Below are 24,184 nucleotides of genomic sequence, written 5' to 3'. Positions count from 1 at the left end.
GGTCAGCCAAGTCATCCCACAGCCTGCCAGCCATTGCTGCGGTGACAGGGCAAAAGGGCAGCAGCCTGGGGATGCCCGTGGTCCACTTGCCATCAGAACTCTCCGAGAGAAAGTTCCTAATTAAGGTCCTATCAAGATCCTGGGAGAGAATCAGCTCTCCTCGGGATAATAGGACCCTGGACTTCTATTGAGGTTCTCAGGAGAAGGTTGGAGCCCCCTCTCGAGAATGTAAACCCAGGAATAGTTGTTCAGGAGTCAACTCTCCCTGAAGACAATGGAAAATTCCACTTCTGTCTCCAAAAATTCTCCCCTAAGTTGTATCTCGAGACACTATGATCAGCTCCCATTAAAAGGCCTAAAAAAGGAAACAAAAATTGCTGGTTCACCAGATTACATACAATCTCAGGGCAGGGGAGGCAAGTCATGTTGATTGAAAGGAAGGATGGGCAGGGGCTTTCCCTTCGGGAGGCAGGCTAGACCAAAGATGTCTGCAGGTCAGGGACACTCACCTGAACCAGGGACGATAGTTGGATGGTTCCAGGGAGATGTCCCTGGGGCCCAGACTATCCAAGGCGACACCCTTCGGGTTCATCAGGGATGCGTCTAGCCCAGAAGACTGTCACTGTCTTTCCTCTAAATGGGTAATAACCAATCCTCGATCCCATCTGACAGCCCCTTAGGATGCATCTTGAGAAACTGGAACCAGTTTGACCCTGACACCTTGTATGTTTCCTTCCCAAGCCCACTTCTCTTGTAACACTGTTGACCTCAACGTGAACTAGAGGACAGGGACGCCTGACAAAAAAATAAATAAATGGTAGTCTCAACTATAACACCATATTACAATTTGATCCCTTCTGGAAAATGGACCCAAAGCCCATATGGTCACACCTTTATGGCCCTATACCAAAACGCTGTTTTGTCCATACTCCTTTAGAGGGCCTGAGGACACCCCTCTCCTGACCCTCTATCCCACAATTCACCATCAGCTCAGCTGCTTCAGGTGACTTCTACCTCTGTTCTGTTAATCCGCCCCCTTACCTATGTTCTGTCCTGTTCTCTGTGTGCCACCCCCATCGTCTCTCTTGTAAATAGTTGCGGCCAAGATGGCATACATGCCTCCCTCTGTTTTTCCCTGAGTCACTTGTCTCCTCTTTGTTTGCTTCTGCTTTTGTGTGTCAGATCTGGAATCTGTCCTGAGAAGACTGGATGAATGTTGCCTGACTCTCGTGGTATGTGGGGCTTTCTCCCTCATTCATTTCCCGGGCTAACAGCTATGATACTTGGAGCCAATTGTCTGGCTGGTTTACCTCAGGATGGGGACTTTGAGGAATATTCTCAAGCAGCTGCCAAAACTCCTTTTGCTTTTGGGGAGGTTCCCTGTCCTCTCCGGCCTGACAAAGACTGCCTATTTATATTTTCTGTGGGTGGAAAGAAACCATGCGTCGGTTCATTTGTCTGAGCTGATGAGCTTTAGGGCTAAGAGTCCTCTTTCTCTGCCCTCTGGGCTGTTCTCTGCCTCCAGCCTTGTAGACAGCACCTCATCTCTTCTGCCTCCCCCTCCCCCTCCCATTTGCACCACCATGGGCATAACCAGCTCCCATACCATCCTCTATGCCTCCAATGTCACTGGCTCCTGCCCCTCCTACCCTCACTACCAAGGGGGGGAAAAAGCACCCCAAGCTGTTGGGCTACCTCCTTATGAGGTTCAAACTAAATCAACTCCCAAATCAGCATGAAGGGGCCCCAGGGTTCCCCTGGAATCAAAACCATCTACTTCAAATTTCCCCACAGGAGCCCCAAGTACAATTGACAGTGGGGAACAAATTGACTTTTGGTGGACACAGGTGCAACACAGCCTGTATTAAAGCTAATTAAGTGTGTTGGCTCCATTAAGACAGACATGTCTTTAGAGTTATTAGCATTAAATATAAAACTTTTGTTCTCCCAAGGTTTACTAAATGTCAAAGAAGCTCGTGTTATCTCTGTTGCAACTTGTCAGCAAAAAGATGACTTAATATGATGGTTAATTTTGCCTGTCTCATAAAGTTTTCATGGGTGATGGTTAAGAACAAATAGGTTGGATAAACAAAAACGTTTTATAGGTAAAACTTTTAAATAGCTTTCAAAACCTTCAGTAACTTGAAACTTTGAAGTTGTGCTAACTTAAATGATAATTGGGTTGAATTCATTGGGTACCTAAGTATTTTTCAAAGAAGATAAAATACTAAAGCATTGATTACCAAATGCAGATTGTCCACTTTGGGCCTGTTATTGAGGAAAAACAGGATACTTGGGTCTATTGGTAAACATGCTTTTTGTTTTCTTGAAAGATTGTACTATGGAAAAACAAAGGTCTTTAGAAATTATGAAATGTATTCATAGATTTCAGATAAAGAATCCTGATACAACAGTTCACAACTGGTTACTACCTAACTTTCATTAGAGACTAAGGGTTCTGAGAGTTAAAATTCTGCTAAATATAGGGACACTTGGGTGGCTCAGTCGGTTAAGCATCCAACTCTTGGTTTCAGCTCAGGTCATGATCTCATGGGCCATGGGATCGAGCCCTGTGTCGGGCTCTGCGCTCAGCATGGAGGCTGAAAGATTCTCTCCCTCTGACCCTCCCCCCAACTCATGCTTTCCCCGCCCCCCTCTCTCAAATAAATAATAAATAAATAAATCTTTTAAAAAAATTCTGTCAAATGTAATTAAGACTGATAGAAATAAGGGAAGCAACTCTGTATGAAAGGAAAGTAAGATGTATTTTTGATTTGAAAAAAAAGGTATGAGGCATGAGAATACATTAAGAAAAGAAGTATGTGCAATTAGAACTACAATTGAAATGAATGGATTTTTGTTGGGGGGGGGAGGGACAGAGGGACAGAGAGACTTTTAAGTAGGCTTTGGCCCTATCTCACAACCCTGAGATCATGACCTGAGCTGAAACGAAAAGTAGGCCACTTAACCTACTGAGCCACCCAGGCACCCTGAAATGAATGGATTTTAAAAGTACACTGGTATATGATTGAAATTCTGCTTTTCTTTCTGTTAAAGAGACAAAGTTTTCTTGGATTGTTCATCTGCTCTTGGTAAGAAATTATAAACAAAGGGTTTTGTTTTTAATTCTTTATCTGCCCAGAAAACCAAAGCTTCTACGTTTTATCTTTATCAGGTCTTTGATTACTTAAGAAATTTAAAACTTCTCAATACCAAAGGAGCTACGTTTTGCTAACAACTATGTAACTTCCTGTGGAATTGCTTATTGCTACCTTGGTTAAATATAAATATTGAAATTTGTAATGATCTGTAATCCTATTTAGGCACGTGCCTTAAAACTTTCCGAGGGTTTTAACAAACTTCCTGAGATTTGAATTGTAAAGGAAGTCTCTTTGACTAGTTACACTTGTCTATTTTGTCTGTTAAGTTACATGGGAAGCATTGTCAAACAAATAATGATAAGCCTTAGGTTGTATATGGTATGTGTAAATGCTATAACTGTTCTAGAAATTATATGAAATTCTTAAAGTTTTAATATGTTCTGGCATAAGGTTATCACTTGACGTTCTAATTATTAAAATGTTCCATGTCACAGAAATAACTAGATTTCCTTGTCAGCTGCATTATAATGAACTCTCATCAGATCTTTAACCATGTCTATTTCTGAGTTTTTTTGTCATTTACAGTTATTGTTCTGATGCTCTTGCAAAATGTGTTTCGTCTTCAAGGAGATTCATGGAAAGGACTTTTGACAAATACAGATTTCTAATATACTTAAGATCATAAAACTAAACTGAGTAGGAATTTCCAGAACTAATGGGAAAGCTGCATTCAAACAGAACAAGAATTAATAACATGGGACTAAATGAATTGAGGAAGGTGATTATAGGTTGTTTTTTGGTTTTTGGTTTTACTTTTGTTTGAAACATTGCTGGTTCTCTGATGTTTGCTCTTCTAGATTTAAGGAAATTTTAAAGATATCTATGACTTACAGAAATATGATAAAATATTCCTTTGTGAACCAATTGAAACATTTATCTTTTCTCCCTACCTGAACCTCCTGAAATTCAGAAACTCTCAGTGAGTATTCTTTCATGGCAATATAATTTGATTAAGTTCAGTGAGAATCTGTTCTCCCTGTTAACAGGACACCATTGGAATCATTGGTTATTTTACCAAGGCTTTGACTGGAATGTCGTATTTGAGAGACATGCACAGACTCTGATATGATCAGATAACTTTAAGGAATTAAGGCTGACTTTGTGGGGCCAATGAAGCCCGTTGGAAATGTTGGCCTGGTACCTTGCTTACAGAGTACTCAGCCACCTTACCAGGTGAGTAAAGAATGTCACTTTCTGGAGGGTGCAAGAAACTCAGGACATTTGGGGCACCTAAATCTATAGGTAATGCAGGCAAGTCTGATGACAATTATTTGGCTTGCATCTGGCCACGAGAGGCTATTAAAAGTTCAATCTAGAGATTCCTTGTGAAAAGTTCCAGTAAAGCAAACTTTAAAAAGCTTATATGGCCAATCACTATTCTTGTTGCACTTATGTAAATAATTCAGACTTGTTTTACAAATTAGTCTTGATTTGGCTATCTTTGATAAAAATAAGGGTGATTATAGAGAGAAATTGTGTTTCAATAACACATCTTTTTAATATTTGATTTTAATACTATTTATTATAAACCAGACTAGATCCTAAATTCTTCTAGTGTCCTCAAATATCTGGCTCTGGCCCTCCAAACTAAGGTTTCTAATCTTCTTCCATTCTCTGGAATTAAAGTCATTAAAAACTAAAACTGTCCTCTTTCCCGAAGCTCTACAAACTAAAGCTGGACAAATTTAGGTCAACTTCAGAAAAACTGCCACAAAACTCGTGTATAGACAATCTTTGTGCCTGTTCTATAGGCCATTCAAAATGATCACCAGAGACGACTGAATCACAAACCAGAAAAACCCATCTGATTGCTACTGCCTTATCCCACTCCATCTGAGGGTGCTTTGAGCCTGACATTTAGAAATCTCCTCACTGACAGCACTCAGGGAGCAGGCACTGGGTTTATAATTTACTCCAACCATTAACCTATGTTTTTCTTTTGTTTCCATAGAAGTGCCTCTTATTAATTACCTGATTGCTTGCTAAACAAAACCGAGTCTATATGATGGCCCACACCACCTGCTATACCCCTATATTAACTCCTCCTGTGAAGTAAGATCCATCTAGAGAAAATCGGCCAGCAAGCTACTTGGCTGCAAGAGGCCCTTGACTACATTCTCACAAAACTGAGGGGAGTCCACACATTGTGTTGTGTATGGATCAGTTCATCTGGAGAGGTTAAAGAAAGCTTCTAGGTCATTGGGACAGTAACTAACTGGACCACAGTTCCCCATAAACCCACCCCTACCTCCTCCTCCTGTTGAGACTCCTTGTTCTTCTGGCTTCCAGGCCTTTCATGGCTATACCTTCTTGTTGGACCCTTAATAACCATATTCCTTATTCTAATGTTTGGACCTCATATCCTAAAGTTACTAACAAAATGGATTCTCTCTCACCTCAGTCAGATAAATCTCTAGATGCTTACCCTGAAATAAATGACTATCAAGACCCACTAGACCGAGTCACAACGTCCTTCACTCCCCACTGGCCATCCAGGCTTCCTAAAACTTAGATAGCAAGGACTTCTGGAGCCCTCCGGCAGGGTGAACATCCCACACCAGCATGAAGTAGTTACAAAAGATGGACCATGGCCCATTTTCCCTTAAGATTTCAAGGGCCCAGAGTCCTTGAGGAAGAAATGTCCGAGTAGACAGTCAGGCTCTAACAGGATACCTGGAAGTCAGCAACAAGGAGTCATGGCCAGCTATGGGGAAGGTCAGAGGACTGACCTCGTAGCAGTTCACAAGAAGCTGGATCAAACCAGACAGGCGCAAGATGGCGGATGCCATGACAGAAAACCTCTAACCAAATAAGGAAGAAAAGGCACAAAACCCTGCTTCCTGCTCCATGTAATAAATATTCTTCCCCCTAGTTAACAACTGTCAATAAAAGATAGAAACCCAGCCCCAAGGGTGCACTCACTGCTCGCTTCCTGGAATGTTCTCTCTTTATCTCCCTCCCTCTCCCTTCCTTTCTGTCTCTTTCTCTCTCTCTCTCTGTCCCTCCACTCCTCCTTGGCTGTCATATCTCAAAAGTGTACTTTTCACTTTAATAAACTTTCCCACTTGTGTTACTCATCTCCTGTGCTGCATGTCTGTCCTTGAATTCATTCCTTTGACAAGACCAAGAATCTTCGGGACTCCCAGTTCACCTGGCAACAAGTGAAAGAATATAACATTGGGAAAGATTGCATTCTGATGAAAACTAAGATTACTAAATGTAAACACACAATAGAGATGGTAAAGAGTGGACTGAAAAATGCAAAAAAAAAATAGTTCTTTTAACAATTAAGGAAAAGATGACAGGATGAGGAAATAAAGCTTATAAATAAAATGAATAAAAATATAAGGATATGTTTTTCTCTTTTATTTTCCACAGAATCGGATAACGCAGGTTAAATGGAATAGGAATTTCAGGCAAATACCCTGTTTGTCCCTCCAGATCCACTTGCTGCGTTTTCCACTCTGCTCTTTGTCCTATGAGGTGGACCTATCGAGATGGCTTCAAGGGTTCAGTCTATTAGAGGCACTGGCAGGAGATGGGAACGTGGGAGGAGAACAAGGCCCAGATATCTATTCCTCCAGCTGGCCACTGCTTTACAGTGGCCATGTTCCTCTACTGAAGGTCACAACCCCTGCACCTAGCCCTCTCCTAGACCCAGGTGCAGCCCACAGTTCTTTCTACATCCTGGAAAACTCTCCTTCCCTGTACCGTTTCAGACCCAGGGCTAGTAACTGAACCTCAGCTGTTTTATTCCTCATGCTTCGCCATCCCTTTGCTTTCCTTTAACCCTTTCCAAACCTTTGTAAGTCATTTAACCCTACTCAATTACCTTATTTGAGAATGCATCATTATTACACTACCCGAAATTGACACGGATGTATCAATGAGCCCTGTTGCTCAACTATAGACCCCAACAGTTGAAACCAGAAGTAGTTGAGCTGGCTTAACTCATGCTCTAACTAAAACCCTTTGTGCTCATTTCTTATCGCACTTTCTTTAGGCATCAATGAAGATGTTTTGCAATGACCAGAACTTCCCAACTGCCAGGCCGGGAAAGCCCTGATAACAACGGAATGCCTAGCCTAGAAGGCCATACCCCACAAGTCCCCATTTCTGCCCATGGTCCTGTGCTGAACACACACCGACCCCCAACCATGACCACACACTCTCTGCCTGTTTTCTTGCTCATTCCCCCCTGAACCTCTCCCTATAAAACTCTAGCTGTCCATGCTGTGGGCGGAGAGGTTGGTTGGTAAGACTTGAGCCTGCCACCTGCCCGGCTGCCAACACTCAAAATAAATGTCTCCCTGCCTCTTTTTCAAACCCTAGTCTCTTGAGTTATTGGCTTCTCTTGCAACGAGTTTATCTGAGTTTGTTTGGCAACAGTGTTGGCAAACCCAGCCAGGAGCTGTGCTTTCGATTTGTCCAGCCCCCTGCCAGAATCCCCAAGGACAGAGCATTTATCCAGGGCAGCATATGGGGCTCACCAGTTCATTTTCTGAGTTAGCGGCAGTAACAGAAGCACTAATTAAAAAAAATAATAATAACACGAATAGAGGAAAAACTCCAGGCTTTAGGTCAGAGTGACCCATCTAGCAGAGAAGATAATGAAATAAGTCTCTTACTTTGAAATGAAAAAAAAGAAAAAAACCACAAAAACCCTAGGATAACACAAAGGTTAGAAAGAGAATCATAAACCCATCCAGGCAGGGAGAAAAGAAGTTACCTATGATAAAATAATTTTAAAAGATCAGGCTGGTATCAGACCTTTTTCCTGTAATGCTAATTGTCAGAAGACATTGAAGCATCATCAACAAAATTTTGAGAGCCTACTTAAGCTGGAACAGAAAGCTGTTTACAGCCATGCAAGAACTTAGGAGAGCGTACCATCCACAAATAGTTCTAAGTGATCTTTTCTTTCTTTCGTTTTTTTTAAAGCACTTGTGAGCATTTAATGAACCTCCCTCCATGTGGCTTCAAGCTACCAGGACACAGCTCCCCCTCCCCCAACATACACACTCTTAATCTTCTCAGCTCTTCTACTGAACAATTTGGACTTCACAAGGACAGGCTGTTTGGGGCGTTTTTCCTTCCCCAAAACTTTGTAGTAGCTCGATGGTGCCACATCAATGTTAGGAGGAGCTCTGGTCTTGTTTTTGGCAGCACTTACTCGTGTCTGCTCACTGACTCATGTCCACAGTTCATCAAGACTGACGGTTGGGCAGAAGCTCTGGTTCCTCTTTAAGTGGGAATGCCTCAGACCAACTTTTCCAAAATAACCTGGGTGATATTTGTGGAAGTGGATCCTGTGGTGATGGGTGCCACCAGCATTACCCCAGCCCCCTAAGTGCTTCTGGTGCTTGCTGATGAGGCTGTGGCCATGGCTCACGTGGCCCTGAAGATTCCGGTACTTTCTCAGTCTGGACGGCATGTCAGCAGCCCAGATGAAAGACAGTCTGAGTAATATTTTCCAAAGAAGGATAAATTCCAACAAACCAAAAGGTGTATCACAATAAGTAATTTCAATGGAGAGAAAATATGATTTAAAAGCAGTTGTGAGGGATGCCTAAGTGGTTCAGTCAGTTGGGCGTCCAACTCTTGATTTTGGTTCAGGTCAAGATCTCAGGGTGGTGAGATCAAGTCCCACATGGGGCTCTGTGCTGGGGGGGGGGTCTGCTCACTCGGGGTTCTCTCTCTCCCTCTCTCCCTGCCCCTCCCCCTGCTCACGAGTTTGCTCTCTCTCTCTCTCAAGCAATTGTGCTTAAAAAAGTAATTGTGCTGGGGCGCCTGGGTGGCACAGCGGTTAAGCGTCTGCCTTCGGCTCAGGGCGTGATCCCAGCATTATGGGATCGAGCCCCACGTCAGGCTCCTCCGCTATGAGCCTGCCTCTTTCTCTCCCACTCCCCCTGCTTATGTTCCCTCTCTCGCTGGCTGTCTCTATCTCTGTCTAATAAATAAATAAAATCTTTAAAAAAAAAAAAAAAAGTAATTGTGCTGACTACTTGAGATCGGTAATATTTATGTTCAGTGTTGAAATAATTGTTAACACGGTTATAGAATGCAATAAACAATTTTTGAAAGGACATACAATTATAAAATAAACTAATCTAGGTTTAATATCCCAGATTCTTCTTACAAAAACAGCAAAATAAGGGGAAGAGATAAAAATGAAATGTACTAATATTTCTTTTTCATTTCTGTTCAAATGAAAAATAACCCATTATTTTGCAGTTATTTCAAAGGAAAAAAGTATTTTAATGCATAGATAATTACAAAATAACTTAAATAAAACTTCTAAATCACAAACAAAAAGAGCAAGTTATAGCAAAAAGTCTGAAAGAACACGCAGTAAAATATTAATAATATGTTAGAAAGCACAATTCAACTGACTAAATTTGAAGATCGAATTGACTTTATTAAATGATACAGGAACTGGGTAGCATCCCATCTAGCATGTAGAGAGATGCTCTGAGAAGCTGTACAAAATGGAAGGTTTTTATAGGCAGGAGGGCGGGGCAAGGAAGCTATTAACAAAAGAAAAGATTGTTTCAGGCCAGGACAGCTCTTGGGGGAAAGGGAACAGCAGGATTTTTATCATGCAGGTTACCTCACCCTAGTGCTGATGAGGGAAGTTCAGAGTGACTGTTACAAGGTCACGTTCTGGGAGAGGTTGAATCTAAGTCTTGGTTTGCTGTCCTGACGGGCAAACAACACCAGTTTGGCCTTGTTGTTTCTTTTTTAACCAATGCTTACTCCTGAAGTGTGAAGTCCTGGGGATTTTTATTTTTCATTTTTTGCTCATCTATATTTTATATTTTTCTATCATGCATATATATTTACTAGTGTAAAAACAAACTCATGTGAATTTCCATATCTTATAAAATGAAATTCAGCTATAATGCTTTTAATTTCTTGAAATTTGCATATCTCCTGTGGGGTTTTTTTGCCCCCCCCCAGTATCTGAGGCCGTTTAACAGACTTAAAATGTAAGACAGATACTGGGTCTGGATCAAGTTGAGCAAATTTTGGTTTTGGAAATTCCTGGGAACTTAAGAGCAAGAAGGAATCCCAAGTATATGTAAACATACCGACAACATTAAGAATAAAATAGCCAGTTATTTTACTAGCAAAATGAGTTTATTCAGGAATAGCAGAGGAATTGCAATTCAGGTCAAGGAAACTATGGCAAACCATAGGCAAGTCCAAAGAGACAAAGGCAAGGTCAGCTTTTATCAGGTTTTAGGCGGAAATTGGGGAAGGCTGTTTTGAACAAAAGTTCACTGGAGAAGAACAAGAGTTGGAGGTTGTCATGGTTTCTCACTGGTTACAAGTGGGCAGGGAGGGATCTTCCTTTTTTTTTTTTTTTAAAGCAGAAGATAAAATTCCTATGTGAAAAATGTCTTCCATTGTCAAGATAATTCTTATCTTCCTTCTTCCTGTGGGTGATGTGGGCTGCACGGAGTGGGTCCTGCATGAGAGCTCCCCCTTCAGGGCTTCCTGACTCCATTTTATTTTTATTTATTTATTTATTTTTAAAGATTTTATTTATTTATTTGAGATAGAGAGAGAGAGAGCCAGAGAGAGCATAAGCGAGCAAGAAAGAGCATAGGCGGGGGGGGGGGGGGGGCGGGGGGAGAGGGAAAGGGAAAAGCAGACTCCCCACTGAGCAGGGAGCCAGATGCGGGGCTCACGACCTGAGCTGAAGGCAGAGGCTTAACCCACTGAGCCACCCAGGTGCCTCCGACTCCATTTTAAATGAGGTTTCCTTTATTTATCTTCACAAGACTAATTAACTATAATATAATAATTTCCAAAATATATGAAAGTGTCCTAGAAATACCTTAAGTCAACAAAATGATTGTTAAAAATCAACAATCCCCAATGCTATTTAACTTCTGATAGACCTGTAGTGTACCTCTTTCAGGTTTTCTCCCTAACTCCCCTTTTTCTAAGAAATTCCCTCTCCTCATGCACAGGGTGGCAGTGGGTGGCCATCCATCCTGCTATTACAGTGCAATCGTGCTTTACCACAGCTCACGGGACCACAGGGGACAGCTGAACCAACCTGGGACGTTAGACATGGGCTTGAGAGAGCCGGGCCATTCTGTCTAGAGGCTTTACCTGTTAGAAATGCATCGTTGGGACTGCTGCTGGCCTTGTTCCTCCTTGTGGACTGGAGAGCTGAGGAGCTGAAAGAGGGCTTTGGCTGCCTCCATTTGGACCTCAAATTTTTTAGTGGGGTTCTTCTTTCCAGCTTATCTCCTGGCTCAGGCAGAAGCCCCTTAGGGTAAAGCATCGCCTGATGGGAACTAAAACTACCCTCTCAAGCAACAGGGACTGCCCTGAGCCAGCAAGACCCCATCTGTGATTGACCTCAAGACAGTGATCAATTGACCCCTCACTGCCCACCTGCATGTACCTACCGACCCCTTCCCCGGATTTTCCTTATATAAACCCGGAAGTATTTTCGGTATCTTTCAGCATTTGCAGACATTAGTCCACTGTGTTCCTGGTGTTGGTCTCACTGAAATAAATTCCTTTCTTGTTTCCACCCCACTCATTTCTCTGCCTTTGGGTTTTGGCAGTGGTGAGTGGCCGGACAAGGTCTGTTGGGGACCTCTCCCAGAGCTAAGTGATCTCGCACCTGCGCGTGCTGCCTACAGAGCTGGCGTGCAGAGACAGGCAAGAATGAAGAGAGACAGAGTAGGGATGACAATGACTTGATATACTAGCTTCTTCTTCCAGGTTTTTCCTGCACTCCAGCTATGTTCTTGTCAGGATTTCAAAGCCACCTCAGTATCCTGCGGTATCCTGCAGTATCCTGCAGTAGTTCAGATCACAGGCCATGACATTAGATTGCCTGGATTCGAATCTTCATTACTAAGTATGAGACCATTTGCAAGTTCCACTATCATTTTAAGCCTTGGCTTCTTCATGTCTAAGACGGAAATAATATTAGGCCCTATTTTATAGGATTGTGGTGAATATTAAATGAATTGATACATTTTAAATGTGTGACATTAATTAAGCACTGGATATTAACTATTAATTATATTCAAGACTGTATTTTAATAAATTATGTTAATATTATATAATATTAATTATGGTACCTATTAATTAACTATTAATACCCTTATAATAAATTAATTTTTCTGCTTAAGTACTTAGTATCAAGAGCCCATTCAGATCTGCATTTCCGTCCTAGAAGCACACCAGGGATGATTTCAAAGGCTGGTGATGGCGGGGGAGGTGGGGTCACAAGCAAGGAAGAGGAAAGGGACATACTCAAATAGTTAAGAGTATGAGCTCTTCAGTCACTAAGCACATTATTTATGTCCTGTTTTTGTCTTGTTACTAGTTATGGGATCCTAAGAAAATTACTGAGCATTAAATTCTTTATTAGTAAAATTTGTGTAATAATAGATCTGGCTCAGAGAGAAGTTGTCAAATTTTTTTAATGAGAATATATGCCAGTTATCCAGCCTATACGAATGCTAAGCATGTATTTTATTATTTTAATTATTGTAACTAACTCCACATTCAGGTGACCAACACATCAAGTGGCCAAGTTCAAGTCTGAGATGTAAGGGATATAGACATAGTTTATACTTGTTTGTAAAGAGCCATAAGGCTCATCGGCATGGCTCTTCCCTAATTTATAATGTCCCAGCTACAGTATGCTCTTCTTATAGATGGATTACTTTAATTTCCTGAGATCTTAGATTGTTACTGTGTGTTAGTAATAAGATTTCTGCTTCAATGTCTTAAATCCAGCAGGGACTACTGAAGTTAATTTAGCCAATTGACAGGGGTTATGTATTTAACGTGAGAAAGGACCTAAGATTCACAAGTAAATAAAAGCTTAGAAACCTACCTTCGTGTTGAAAGTCCTTATAAGACAGGAGTTGAAGAGCTACTTGAATGTTTAAAAATCAAAGTTACGAAGGTTTATTTTGTTTTTCCACTAACAAACTTTTCCAGGCCCCTGCTAACCCTCTACTTGACATGTGTGCAGAAACGAATGAATGAACATATTATCAGAGCAAACCAAATCAACAAACATGAGGCCAGTGAAGAGGTATCTCCAAGCACTGATTCTTAACTTGGGTGCACCAGGGAATCACTTGGGAAGCCTTTTCAAAACATACATTTCCAGGCCCCATAGACAGCTCTATTGAACCAGCACGTCTGGGTAAAGCAACCGGGGAAACCTTATTTTCAAAAACCTGTCCAAAGGATTGGAAGAAGCACCCAGGGCTAGGAATGTAAGCAATTCCTGGGCTGAAAGGCCTCAGAAATGCAAATTACTCCCCTGAGTTTAAGGGTGCCCTGAATGGAACTGACTCAGACCTTTTGTTCTACTCTGAATACATCCTTAAGGCACTGTGCTCTGACTGGGGGCCTCTTGGAAGAAGGAATCAGAATGGGCCAAAGAAGCACAGGAGTCTGTGGGAAGAGCATCCGGTTGAATTCTCTTTCCACATAAAGTTGGAAAGTTGGCATCCTTACGAGGTGTGATGTGGCCCCCATCCTATACCCTCTCTGTATCTATACCTTTCGCCCTGTATCTTTGAAATACCCTCCCACTCTGTGTACAGTGTCTGCCCCTTCCTTGGGTCTGGGGTCAGCCATATGACTTGCTCTGGTCATTGGGATTTTAGAAATGTGAACAGGCAGGGGCATGGAAAATCACTTCATGTTCCTGCTAGCTCTCTCATGTGTAGGCCTTTCCCATGAGAATGCAGCCTTCTGGAGAATGAGGTCTGTGGATCAAAGCTAGAGAGCTAAATTGTCCTAACTGGGGTGACCGATCATCAGCCAGCCTCCAGAGCCTAGCTGAAAGGTTTGATCTCCGTAGCCAACATGCAGTTGACTACAGATGCACAACTGAGGCCAAGTGAGACTAGAAAAACTCTCTCACCCACCAAGGTTTCATGAGTTAATATATCCTTATTGTTTTAAGCCATTTGTGGAATGCTTTGTTACACAGCATTATTGTCACAAGAGATAACTGATACACAAGGAAATCTAGGTATTTGTGGTCCCAGGAAACACAACCATAAGAATTATATTAATTTAAAAACACCCTCAAATATTTTTCTGAACCCATCTTCTTCTCTGTATCTTCGTAGGTATTATGAATACATTGCCTAAAATTGGTAGGGACCTATGAGGGTAGAGGTAGGGGCAAGTAAATATGAGTAGCAGTGGGGAGAAAAAAATGATTTTCACTCTATCCATCTTAGGTCCATTGATTGGGGCCCACAAATCTAACTGATAAAAGAGAAATTCACAAGAGAAAAAAAGTTTTAATTCGTATGTATGAAGCACAGGAGTTTCACCAACAAATGAGACTCAAGAAGGTGGCCAGATGACTGAGGCTTATCTACCTCTTATGCTAAACAAAGGAAAAGGGGGTTGGGGCTTCTGGATGGGGCAGGCAAGTTACCAGAAAGTGACAAGGAAAAGTGCAGGAAAGAGGGTTGGCTAGTACAGTTTTGCCACACAGATTTAACTCGGTGCCTTTTCCATTGCTAAGGCTTGCTGTTTATGATAAGGAGAGGGAAAGAGCTCTACAAAGGGAAATTTCCTTTATAAATGGAAATTTTTTTTATAAATGGAAATTTCCTTTTCAAAAGGAGAACTTGTATCCTGTTTTTTAGTGCTTTTCTAGTGTCTGCTGGTTATAAATGGCTTTTAGCTCAAAATAATCTATAAGCCAAAGAGTCATGTTTTGGGGTGACATCTTCTTGTACCCTTCACTGGAAAAATCTCTAAGGAGAAGAGGAAATTTGTGGTTAGAGAAAGGTGTGGACTCTAGGGCCAGAAGGGAAAAAGAATGTAGGCAACAGAACAGAGCATGAAAAAGTGGTCCTGAAGAATAACAGTTAAAGACTCTACAATGGAACCTGATTTTTTACTTTGCTTTTTAATCATGTACGGATTCTTACTAGAAAGGGTCCACTTAACCACTGCTGTAATTCCACAGATTCTACTGTGATCCCAGATTGAGATCCTCAGCTGAACCTTTGGTTTGAGTCTGCCAAGGAAGGCGGTGCACTCTTGTTGGAAACAACAGTTATGTGGGGATACGGATTGTTTCAGCCCATCTGAGCTAAGTCCCAGCACCTGCTTTTAAGGAATAACAGCAAATTAAAATGAAGAAATGAAAGGGGTTTGTTTTAAAATGCCACAGAAAGTGCTCTGGGCTATATAGTCTTCCCAGAAACCTGCATTCTGATTCCTAACTTCCTTATGATTCTTTATGATTTAAGCAATATCATAAAATAATTAGAAGACAGTGTGGGTACATGTAATATTGGTACATTATCCAATGGCAGAATCAATAAGGAAGACTACCAGGAGAATAATAGATCTGATTAAATAAAAACTGAAAGTGATCGCATTATAAAAATGCAATAAATCAAAATGAAAAGCAAATAACAAATGAATAAAATATCTATAACATATATGACAGATAACAGTTTGATATCTTTAATATAGAAGAAACTCTTCTAAAATAATGAAAAATGACAAATTGCTATAGTAGAAAAATGGGCAAAACATATAAACTGCCATTGCACATAATAAGAAATATTATGGCCAACAGGCATATAAGATATTCAAACTCACTAGCAATAAAGAATGCAAATTAAGACTTTTGCTCCTGGCCAAGATGTGGTAACAGGGACTAGAATTACCTTTACACTTGAAACATCTAAATAAAAGAGAAACAAATATAGGAAATGACAGTTTTCGACACTGGACACCAAGCGATGAAGGACAATGATCCCTATGGGATGAGAAACAAATGAGGTGAATCCTGTCATTACTCAGGTTACTGACAGAGGAGACTTTCCAGGCTGAGGCACATGGAGGGACAACCCAGGCAGAACACAGGAAACTCCCTGAGTTGAGGAAACAGAGCTAAGAGTTCAGGGAGACCAGGACATCTAGAGGTCACAGGATGGGATACTGGAGAGGAGATACATTCAGAGAGACAGAACTTCAGAGTACTAATCAGAACATGTGTGATAAGAAACTAGCCAAAGCCAGGGAAACAATCATTTGAAAGGATTAAGGTACTACACAGTACTCATGCAAGGCTGGGAACAGTGCCTACTTCTATTAGCCAGATTGGAAAACCTGTAATTCATGGGACACTGGGTAAAAAAGTTAGAAAGATTTTGCCTGAGTACAAGGGAGTAATTAACTCTGATGGGGTTTAGGACACAATACTACAAAATATGGCAACTTGGCATATTGAAATATTAAGCTGAAGGAATTTTCTAAATGGCAGGTATACAGGAAGGACTTTCTGATCTTCTGAAGCAGATCATAAGATCCTTGTGTGAAAGGTGTCCTCCTTCTACCCGGAGAAAAGGAGCATTCTTATCTCCAGATAAGGGACACCCAGAAGAATCTGAAGGAACAGATCTTGCTCTTTCTCCCAGTTTACTACACTTAGCTCATACCCCTTTGTCCTATCACATTTTCCCATAGCTTTTCACTTTTCATCAAACCTAGCATAAAAAATGTTCAGGCTTAACTGCTTCTTCAGGTCTTCATTTCCTTATGAAGGCTCCCATGTCACATAAAAGTTATATTAAATAAGTTTTTAAACTTTTTTCTTGTTAATCTGTCTTTTGTTACAGGGTCCCAGCCATGAACTTAGAAAGGTAGAGGGAAAATTATTTTTTCCTCCCCTACACCCCTATAGTGTGCAGTGCTCCAGACCTAACAAATCATAAAAGCGAGGCATGAGAGATCAAGTGTTTCCAAATAATGTGACCATATAGCAATAGAAAAAGCTTAAAAATATTTATAGAAATACAAAAATATCCAAGACCCAAGTTAAAATTCACAACATATGCATCTAATCAAACATTTTCAAGCATGCACATAAGCAGAAGAGTCCAGTGAGAGTTGACCTATATGAGGATAATCAATCAATACAAGGTAACACGAAATTGACACAAATGCTTAAAATTAGCAGGTAAGAACATTAATAGTTATTATAAGTTATTATATTTTTATATTATTATTATTATAAGTTATTATAAGCTCAAAAAGTCAAGTAGAGACATGGAAGATATTAAAAAGTCTCAAACTGAATTTACAGAAATGAAAACTATAATGTATGAGATATATTAAATATACTAAATGGGATTAAGAAAATTTTACTCATCACAGAAGAAAAGATAAGTGAACATGAAGACATAGCAATAGAAACAATCCAAAACAAAACACAGAGAAAAAAATAATTTAAAAAGCAATTAGTCTATATGCAAAAAACCGTAGACATATATCTCACATCTCATACAAAAATTAACTCAAAATGGATCATAAACCTAAATGTAAAACATAAGCCTTTAAAACTTCTAGAAGAAAATAAGGCAAAACTCTATGTAATATTAGGTTTGGCGATGAGTTTTCAGATACAAGACCAAAAGTATGATCCATAGAGAAACAACTGGCAAGCTGGACTTTAACAAAATGTAAAACTTTACTCTACAAAAGACATTCTTACTAATATGAAAAAAAGACAAGCCACTGATCAAGAAAACATATTTGCAAATCAATTATCTGTTAAAGGACTTAGATTCAGAGTATCCAAAGAACTCAAGAATAAGAAAATAACACAACTAAAAATGGGCAAAAGATGTGAACAGACACTTTGCCAAATAGAATATACAGATGGCAAATAAGCAGATGAAGTGATGCTCAACATCGCTGCTATCGGGGAAACGCAAATTAAAACCACAATGAAATACCACCATGCAAGTACCAGAAATGCTACAATGAAAGTAGTATTTGACAATACGAAGTGCTGATGAATATACAGAACAACTGGAGTTCTCCTTCATACCTGGTGGGAGGGGAAAATGGTACAGCCTCTCTGAAAAATGGTTTGGCATTTTCTTATAAAGGTAAGCTTACACTTATCATATGACCCAGCAGTCCCACTACTAGGCAGTTACCTGCCTGAGAGAAATAAAATCTCAGAACCATGTAAAATCCTGCCTGTGGATGTTCACAGCAGTTCTAGTCATAATTTCTAAAAACTGGAAATAACCAAAATGTCTATCAGCAGTTTAAAAGATAAACTGCGGTATAGTCCCACAATAGAACACCACTCAGCTATAAAAAAGAACAAATTATTGGTATATGCCACCACGTGGATGAATATCAAAGGCATCATACTGTGCGAAAAAAATCCGATCTCAAAAGATTATATACTGTACGATTCCCTTTATGTGCCATTTGTCAAAGGCAAAATTATAGGGTTAGAGGACAGATCATTGGATACAGCAATTAACGGAAGGAGGCTGTAACTACACGGGGGGCATCTTCTGGGCGATGAAACAGTTCTGTTCCCTGATCATGGTGGTTGTTCTACAAATCTATACATATGTTTAAACTCATAGAATGAAATACACTATGAAACACTATACACCTATCAAGATGGCTTAAATGCAAAAGACAGATAATGCCAAGTATTGGCGAGGATGTGCAGCTACTGGATTTCTCATACACTACTGGTGGGGTACACATCTGTGTACTGAAATATTATAAAAACCAAAAAAGTAAGAAACTCTACATGTAACAACATAGATGAATCTCAGCAACATAATAATATTGGAAAAAAAAAACCCAAACCCCAGACACACACATATAAACGCTTGCCGTATGATTTCATTTTTTGAATGCTCAAAAAGAGACAAATCAAATATATTATAGATCAGAAAAGTGATTATCTGTGGGGAGGAAGCAGGATTTTTAGAGACTAGGGTGTGGTGACAATGACACAGGATCATCCCTGTGGTGTTGGTAATACTCTGTTTCTTTTTCCATCAGCTGGTGATCGTTAAAATAAAGAGTCACAGAGTAGACTGTCAGATCTAAAGGTGCTAATGTTTATTTCTCCATGTTTTGGCCATTTACTTTTATACTAAAGTCAATAAAGTCCAACCATTTTAGTTTACAGGTACCAATAAAATTAAAACATAAATACTGCCTACGAATAGGAATAATAAATATAGGACATGCAAACTGCCTTCCCCAGAATAGTGGAAGTTCCAGGTTTCAGGAACCTTCACCAACTGCTGAGCTTCAGACACAATGGATGGGGAGGGAGACCTCATAGAAAGAGCCTTCCAAGAATAACTTGCATAAGAATTTCGAGCTTGACCAAGCCAATTGGCACGAATAATTTGAACACCAAGAATAAGGATCTATGTTGGAGTTTTTCCATTTTTGGTCCATTTGTGGATTGGCGTCAAGGGGAAAAGTTTGCAAGTAGAAGCTGCAGGAGAGATTTTCTTGAGCAATCCCTACTTTTTTCTCCCCTCGAGTGTCCCAAAGTGTTTGGTTTAATCATTTCCAGAACTCTATACCTTTGAGACAGTATTTCAAGCCTTTCTGTGTACGTATTTGCTTCTTCATTTCCAACACCTGTCACTGCCCATAGCATACAGTACAAATCCAATCAATCCAAATTTATTTCCTGGAAGAAGGAAAGTAAGATGGATAGAAGAAAGAAAAGGAGAAAGATGTTTCATAGGAATGCTAGAAGAATGGATGGAATGGTGGTGACTTGATACTTGAAATGATAATGATTAAAAGAGCCCAAAATTTGGGATGCCTGGGTGGCTCAGTTGGTTAAGTGTCTGCCTTTGGCTCTGGTCATAATCTCAGGGTCCTGGGATCAAGCCCCACATTGGACTCCCTGCTCAGCAGGGAGCCTACATCTCTCTCTCCCCACTCGTGCTTTCTGTCCCTATCTCTGTCTCTGTCTCTCTCTCTCTCAAATAAATAAATAAAATCTTTAAAAAAAATAAAAGATTCCAAAATTGAAGAAAGATATGCGTCTTCCTAGCATAAGGCATCCCAAATAGCAGACAAGATGAATAAAAATAAATTTCCTATAAACATCTTAGTGAAATTAGAGAAACCAAAGATATGAAAACCTTAAATGCTGCAACAGAAAAAAATAAAGAGAGAAAAGAAGAAAAGGATGCTTTTTCTGTAAAAGAGGAATACACTTTGGTCAAGATGGTATTGTAAGAACACGCTTTGACCTTCAAGCACATCGAAGCGATGGATAAAACATTAAGAAGGGAAAGGAAAAAGACACAACTGGATTTACAGGCAAGATAAACATCTCAAAAACTAAAAATGAAACAAGAACCTGAATACAGAGCAGAGGAAAAGCCACAAGCTAGCTGGAACTTTGGGTTGAAACCAGAGATGACCAGGTATTTAGCGAAAAACAATAACAAAAACAAAAACGAACAAACAAAAACCCACAAAAAACCCAAAACAAAACAAAACCCAAAACAAAACAAAAAAACCCAAGCAATTAAAATCTTCATTTGAGTAGGTGAGGAGAATCGAGGCCCCTCCCTGAAACAATCCTTCCTGAAAGGGGGTTGAAAATTGCTTCTGCTGGTTTGTAACTGGGGCACTGAACACAACAGGCCTGGGGCACTAGAAGACAAAGATGAAGCTTCCAGCTAGCTCCAACCAAATCAGCCATATTCCCAGTATCACCAAAGGATAAGTACTGCCAGTTGTTCAATGTGACCTATCTCCGGATGGGGACGCTACACAGCGTGAGCGGAGGGATAAGAGGAGAGTGACAACAAGAGAGAAAAAGAAGAGAAAAACAGCTTAAATAGGCCTACCATGCGTGGGTGAGCTATGGCCATCATTTTCACTGCTGTCAGTGAGCCAAAGTACGTGACTTCTCCTACCGTCAGTCCCGGCCTACAGCAGACAGCCACCACCCAACTCCCCAGCAGTGCTGGTGCTCTTCCTGGCTGAGCACACCTGATGATTTTGGTGAGCACTGTGTCCTCTTTGGTCTTCCTTTGGAAGGGTTAATTTCACTTCTAATTGTTTTCTAGGAAACACTAGTGCCAGGAAGTGAATATTTTCCTATTTCTTGCATTGTTTGACTTCCTGAGCAAAGAAAACGGCCATGCTAGAAGATGTCTCCTTTACCCCAGACCCACTGGCTCCTCACATTCCTCCAGTAGAAGACTAGGAGCTCCCATTCAAATGTGCTCCCATTCAAAGTGTAATAAAATGTATCTCCCTTGAGGGCGCCTGGGTGGCTCAGTCATTAAGCGTCTGCCTTCCGCTCAGGGCCCCACATAGGGCTCCTCTGCTATGAGCCTGCTTCTTCCTCTCCCACTCCCCCTGCTTGTGTTCCCTCTCTTGCTGGCTGTCTCTCTGTCAAATAAATAAATAAAATCTTTAAGGAAAAAAAAAATGTATCTCCCTTGGAGTCACGGAGACATCCCAGGCTAAGGGTGACAAGCCCCTGTGAAAGCTTCCAGATTCTCTTCCCTACTGACAGTAAGTGTGGAGGGCAGGTGTTGACAGGGCATAATCCCAAGTCAAAGCAGCCCAAATTGCTGAGGTAGTGGCGGGGGCGGGGGAGTTGCCTTGGAGAGTCTTCTAACCTACAGTGGACTTTGTATGCAGGAGAAATAAAATTTATGTGGTAAGCCACTAGGATTTAGGGGTTGTTTATAACCAAAGTCTAAGCTTAGCTTATCCTAATACAATAACGTTATCTACTTTATTGACTTTTTCAAAGAATAAGCTATTTGATTTATTTGTTAAATATAGCGGTTTCGTTTTCTATATCAACAATTTCTGCTTTTGCTTCATTTCCTTTCTGCTTCCCCTAGGTTTAATTTTGTGTTCTTTTCTAACCTACTGAGTTTGATTAATTTATTTTTATTTTTTCTTGGTTATTAATATAAGTATTTAGGGCTAAAATTTTTTTCTCTGAGTAATGCTTTAATTTTTATCTGATATATAGCAGTTATATAAGTGTACTTATTTAGTTTTGAAATGATTTTTTCCTCTTACATTAGTTGTTCAGGAAAAAAGTTGTATTTTACTTTAAAGGTGGTAGTATTTCAACTTTGGTGTTATTGTGATCGGGAATATTTTCTGTTTCTTCTAAACGTGCCAAAGTGGGTCAATCTCGTGTATCATATTATACAAATCTTCTAGAGCCTTATGGTTTTATTCTTTCCTGCTTCTTCTAATTTGACACATGTAGAATATTGACCCCAACAATTATAGATTATGCATTACTTACAAGGACTTAGAAAACATTTATTAAAATTTACCATGTGTTGAGCCATAGAATACGTTTCAAAGGAATAAATTCATTCAGACTATGTGGAAATAAGCCAGACATCATTAACAAAAAGATAACCAGAAAATCCCCTTGTGTTTGGAATTTAGCAACACAAATTTCAATAGACAATGAATCAAAGAAGCAATTACAATAGAAATTAGAGAATATTCCAAACTAAATAATAATTAAAATACAAGCTGACTTCTGAAATGCATCTAAAGCTCTGCATATAAGGGAATTTATAAACTTAAATGCATATATTCCCTTTATTCCTAAGGATATGTGAAAAGGTGCTCAACCTTATTAGTTATCAAAAAATGCAAATTAAAACCCCAACTAGATACCACGGTATACCTACTGAATGGCTAAAATGAAGAATAAAAATAGCAAGTATCATGAGGATACAGAGGAACTAGAATCCTTATACACTGCTGATACTACTATAAATTTATATAGCCATTTTTGAAAAGTGGGAGTTATTACTATGTTCCACATATCTTATAATCCAATAATTTAATTCCTAGATATATACCCAAAGAAAAATATGAATCTGTGCATCAAAATTCATGTACAAGAATGTTCATTGCAGGATTACTGCAATAGCCTAATCCAGGCAACAGCTCAAATATCCATCAGTAGAGTGGATAAATTAATTGAGTATATTTATACAAACTGTAGCAATAAAAATTAATGAACTACTGCTATGTGCAATGATACTGATGAATCACTCACATGAATGCAATGTTGGACCAAAAAAAAAAAAAAATCCAGACATAAGAGAGTACATAATGCATGATTCAATTTACATAAAATTCAAACACAAGCAAAATTAGTCTATGGGGTTGGATATTAAAACAATGGTTACCTTTAGGGAGGAGAGTGAGGTTAACATCTGAAGGGGGGCACAAAAATCACTTAGGGACTGCTGATCATGTTCTTGTTCTTGATCTGAGCAGTTGTTCGGGGCACCTGGCTGGCTCAGTCAGTAGAACATGCAACTGTTGATCTCAGGGTTGTGAGTTCAAGCCCCACATTGGGTGTGGAGCTTACTTAATGATAATAATAACAATAGATGGTAGTTCATATTGTGATTATTTCTTGAGCTAAAACCTATGATTTGCATTCTTTATTTTACGTACTTTACATTTCTTAAAAATGCTCAACAACTGAATTGGAAATTACCGTTTCATCACACATGTAAGCTAGGAACTGATAAATACTGATCTGGACCAAATGTGAGCTGCAGAGACAGACACAAGAGGACACTTAGGTTGCAAAACAGCAACAGCTCAAATTTGCAAGCTACTATTGCCCATCGGAAGCCCGAACTTATGTTCTGAAAAAGGAATGACCAATTCCATTTTTTCCTCCTGACACCAAATATTGTGATGTCTGTTCCAACCCCACTCGTCCAACTCTCTGACACCAACTAGGTGTCCAACAATTCAGTTCAATTCTGATACTAACCAACCACAGTTAGTGAAGACCCCATAGGTTGAGGGCTCAGTCCCATAAGGCTGCCCCCACTTCAAACACCAGTTGCAAGTACTGGATCACCCAATTACCCACACTTCTGTCTCACTTGGCTACTTATTGGGAGTTCCCATGATCCCCCCCAGCTCAGGTTCACTAATTTGCTAGAACAACTCACAGAACTCAGGAAAGCACTTCATTTACTATTACCAGTTGATCATAAAGGATACAACTCAGGAAGAGCCAGATGGAAGAGACATGCAGAGCAAGGTGTTTGGGGGAAGGGGTGTGGAATGATGAAGAACCAGTCATCTCATTAACATACGAAAGACACATTGATCAGGCAGGCGATTCCAAGGGTTTTAGGAGGGATGTGCCAGGTAAC

The 24,184-nt window shown here is 40.1% G+C and overlaps 1 long non-coding RNA gene and 1 pseudogene across 1 annotated transcript in view; both read right to left on the bottom strand.

The window, feature by feature from the left end:
* Positions 1 to 24,184, bottom strand: part of LOC148106976 (uncharacterized) — a 511,020-nt gene that overhangs the window by 120,012 nt on the left and 366,824 nt on the right. The gene's annotated exons all lie outside the window — the stretch shown is intronic.
* LOC123786633 (large ribosomal subunit protein uL15 pseudogene) lies at positions 8,146 to 8,595 on the bottom strand (annotated as a pseudogene).

This window comes from Ursus americanus, chromosome X, assembly GCF_024610735.1.
Source record: "Ursus americanus isolate L20-20 chromosome X, mUrsAme1.1.p, whole genome shotgun sequence".
Taxonomy (NCBI): domain Eukaryota; kingdom Metazoa; phylum Chordata; class Mammalia; order Carnivora; family Ursidae; genus Ursus; species Ursus americanus.
The sequence above is the reverse complement of the archived record's forward strand: the minus strand, read 5'-3'. Positions and strand labels throughout refer to the sequence as shown.